Genomic DNA, 4867 nt, shown 5'->3' with positions numbered 1-4867 from the left:
GTACCACTGCCGGCCAGCCGGAGGGGGGGGGGGACTGGGCAGGGACGGCGTGCTGGCACCCCCGCTCGGAGAGAATGAGCGCGTCCACGTGTGCGTTTTTATTCAATCCAGTCAGATTTGTTGGTTAAAGCGTCTACAACACAACTAAATACTGAGGCTTTACAGGAGCTACACAACAACTACACAAAAGTCACCATGTGGTACTTTCAGATGGTATTAACCCTTAGATGCATGAGTGGGTCATTAAATGACCCGGTGAGGTGGAGTTCTTGTGATATCTTTGTAATGAATTTTTTTTTAATCACTTCATATTCCTCAAAAATATGTTTTTGATGTCATTCCATTTAAATTTTTAAGTTAGCTTTTATATTTTTAAAGAAATTCTAATATTTGTATTACTACCCCAAGCTCTTTATCACTGATAATATCATAGAAGAGGTAATGCACAAACTTGGAGAAAAAAAAAGTGGAAAAATGTAGCAAAACTGATGTTGACATTCTTCTATTGCTGTTCTGTGTAATCTTCTTTTTCAATTAATAAATGTTCAAAATCTGTTATAAAGTCAAAAATAAACATATTTCAAACATGAAATCACTCTTGTGTGAACAAAAATAGAATACAAACAATAATACGAATGATTATTCTGAACCAAAATGACAAAAATGGCATAAAATCACATTGATTCTTCTACAGGTCATTGTTGACCCATTTGTAGAAGACTGTTGGGTCCAATCACTCCTGCATCAAAGATGCGTTGATCCAATGGATTTCATCCTATTTGTGGTGTTTCTTTCATAAAGTTCTGCTGTTGGACACCACTTATTCCTGCTAACAGGGACTTCTGAAGTGAAATATGCTGTGTTAGATGTTCACACAGTAGTAGAGACATTGGTAATCATAACACTTACAGCATCTAGTTTAGCATTTGAATTCAATTTTGAGGTAAATAAATTGAAATATTGTGCTTCTCGCATCCTACTATGCTCTATTCTGGGGACCTTATCAAATGCATGGTTGCACCGTGAAACATCATCTCATTTTCTGAGTTAGTTCAACTTTTTCAGTCACAGACATTAAGTGGTTTTAAGAATAAATATTAGTAATTTCCTAAAATTGGCTTGATTACTACTTTTTTCACCCTGAGTTCAGGACTTCAAGTCCCCTCTCCTATAACATGCCTGGATCACTTCAGACAGGGAAGACTGGTAATTAAAAATATATTTGATTGTAAAGTAAAGCTAATTTCTCAAGGTAGTTTGTTGATTGAACATAATTTCATTCGAAGTCTTAATAACTCAAAAATCAATCAATCAAAGTTTATTTGTATAGTCCTTTCCAACAGCCCAAAGGGTGACCAAAGTGCTTCAAAAAGACTGCTGCAAACTGTTGCGTTCATTTTAAAACTTTTTTAAAACTCCCAACATTAATATATAGAGTTTGAACAATTACTACATCTATCTGACAGTTGCATTAATACTAATATTATACACTTACACTACCGTTCAAAAGTTTGGGGTCTCTTAGAAATGTCCTTAATTTTGAAAGAAAGCGGTTTTTCAATGGAGATAACATTAAATGAATGATAAATCCAATCTTGACATCGTTAATGTGGTAAATGACTATTCTAGCTGGAAATGGCTGATTTTTAATGGAATATCTCCATAGAGGTACAGAGGAACATTTCCAGCAACCATCACTCCTGTGTTCTAATGATACATTGTGTTAGCTAATGGTGTTGAAAGGCTCATTGATGATTAGAAAACCCTTGTGCAGTTATGTTAACACATGGATAAAAGTGGGAGTTTACATGGAAAACATGAAATTGTCTGGGTGACTCCAAACTTTTGAACGGTAGTATACAATTGTTAATACACTAACCTTATAGCACATTAAAACAAATATTCATATGGATTTGACATACAAAATATATACTTACCTTATAAAATATGATACATTGTTACAGATTAAACTATAGAGCAGGGGTCACCAACCTTTATGAACCTGAGAGCTACTTCAAGGGTACTGAGTAGTACGAAGGGCACCTTGTTTGATACAAACTTCCTCACGAGCAAACTGGCACCATCATCTTTAAACAATAATAAAAATAATGAAAATAATATGTAAAAAGACTGTCTGATCACATTTATGTTCATTATTCCTTACAATAATTATTAACAACAATTTCCACAACAATGACGGTAGGAAACACACACACACACACACACACATATATGGAACTCTGTTCCAATATTTAAGTCAGGTATCCCATCTCTGAAACTTTGGTAAATATCTTTCTTGGCAATTTTGTATGAATCAGCATATTTGCAGTATTTTGTTCAAAATCACACCAGTTACATTTCTGTGCAAATTATCACTTCTAACATTTTTAGGAAATCATTAACTGTCATCAAATCATGCTTCATTCGTGCAAACTACTACCTTTGTAACATTTTTGAACAATTCATGAACTCTGTCCCATGTTTGTACAAATTATCAGTTATGTAAGAAAAAAAAATCAACTCACATTTTGAAATGAATCTTATCACATTAGTACTAATCACCAGCATTTTTCACCAGCATTGCAGCATTTTTAACAGATCATAACAACAAATCATTACATGTTTTCAACTAATTATTTGTCACATTTTTGTGTAATGGCACAGTGTTTTGAATGACAACATGTTACCTCTTTCTCTGTCTGTAAATGTGTGTTAGTGGGAAGCCTGGCATTGCAGAGCTTATCATGTCTTACCTTTACCTTACAGCTCACAGTACAGATGGTTCAGTTTCCCAGTGATGTGTTAAAAATGCAAGTGCAAGAAACCACTCAGTGTCCTCAAGCAGCGAGATGTCTTCCCCTTTGGATTGCATCAACTCTTTGATTTTGGCCAACAGTGACAAAAAACGCTGCAAAACTGTTCCCCTGCTGATCCATGGGGTTTCTGTGTGTAGTAACAGGTCACCATGTTCAGCTAACAGCTCCTCCAGCAGCACCTTCAATGTCCTGGTTGTTTGGCTTTGGAGCCATTTATGATCTTCACGACACGAGTCATCACATGATCAAATCCGGCCACTTTTGTACATACATATGTCCTGCTGGTGAATGATGCAGTGGTAATGTAGGAATGTTGGGAAGTCTGGATCCCCTCTGCATCGTACAATGAAGCCTACATGGCGACCCGTCATGGAGGGAGCCCCGTCTGTCGTCAGTAAAACAAGCTTTTCTAAGGGTACATTTTTCTCCACGAAGAAACTTTTCGTCGCGTAGCAGACGTCAAAGCTGCCTTTAAGTCCGGGGCTTTTCCTGTCTGTAGTGCGCATACAGTCTATGTGTGCTACCAGGTGGCTAGTTAGCATGGAAGCTTTGTAGCGGCTAAAGTAGCGTCTCTCCACATTGTGTTCGCTTTGCCGACACAATAGTCACCCCGCAAATAGGACACTTACATTTATCTTTCACTGTCGTGAAAAAGAACTCTTCCTCCCAGTCATCGTGAAAACAGTGTTTTCTCTTTCACTTCTCTGTCATGTTTTGGGGGTAAAAACCACGTCTAGCATCCCTAGCTGTCTGCGTCCGGACGCTTCAGCAGAGTGACGTGTAGTTGGACATGCGCAGTGAACTTTGACTCGGACAAGGTCAAAGTTCATTTACACCGAAGACATTTTTGTTTTTTAAAAAAAATATAATAAATATTGTAATTTAAAATCTGCATTAATGTAAGTACTTTTGATTTAAAAAGAAAAGCCACTATAATTTTTATAAGGAATTTCATGGTGACTAGTGTTATTTTTAGAGCGTGTGGCAGGCAACTCACATGGTCTCTGCGGGCAACCAGGCGCCCGCGGGCACCGTGTTGGCTACCCCTGCTATAGAGTATACAAAATAGTTTAAATTAGTATGGGTGACCTGTCTTGGTGTCCCCTGCCTTCACCCTAAGTCAGCTGGGATAGACTCCAGCCCCATAGGGTGACTTTGAACCAATGAATCAACCAAAGTGTAGTTAACTAACATTTTAAAGCCAGCAGTGGAACTTAGGTTTCTGAGCTGCATTAACTTAGACTGATTTACAGTGTACTTAACAATAGAACAATGTTTTTTAAAAATCCATTACAAATTATAGTCCTGCATTCAAAATTTAACTCAGGTAAAAGTACAAAAGTATCACCAGCCAGATGTATTTAAAGTATTCAAAATACAAGTACTCACACAACAGAATCCCATATTATTACACTGTATTATGGAATTAAAGTACTATTACCAGTGGATTTGTGTGTAGACAGCATAATACAGTTGGGCTAATTTTAACTACTGTATATACAGTTGAATACTTTAAGCGACTCCTGAGTATTCTAGCTCAGTGCTGAGAAGGTCATTCTGGCTATGCAATATAAGCCATAACTATGCAACACATTTATGTTTGTAACATCTACATCTGCACAGTTCAGTAGATGTAGTAAAGAGAAAGTGGAATGCTTTCTTTTAAAATGAAGTGAAGCAGAAGTATAAAGTAACATGGAAATACTCAAGTACCTTAATATTATACTGAGTGCAATACTTGAGTGAATGTACTTAGCTGCATTGCACCACTCCTTGAGTTTTATGCTACTTTAAAACTTCAGCACAACATAGTTACCTTTTTATTTCACGTGCCCTCCAGTGATTCTTTGAGTACATTTTACTGATAACATTTATGTATGTTTACACAAAGAGGATATATAGGATTTATATTCAAGATTTTAACTCGTAATGGAGTATTTTTACATTGCTGTACTAAGTATGGTATTTGAATACCTGACTACTTGTAGTAGTTGCATCAAGATCAGTAGCTGCAGACATTATAGGAGCAGCAGCAATAATAAAAAAAGAAA

This window comes from Amphiprion ocellaris, chromosome 21 (assembly GCF_022539595.1).
Source record: "Amphiprion ocellaris isolate individual 3 ecotype Okinawa chromosome 21, ASM2253959v1, whole genome shotgun sequence".
NCBI classification, from domain to species: Eukaryota; Metazoa; Chordata; class Actinopteri; family Pomacentridae; genus Amphiprion; species Amphiprion ocellaris.
The sequence above is the reverse complement of the archived record's forward strand: the minus strand, read 5'-3'. Positions refer to the sequence as shown.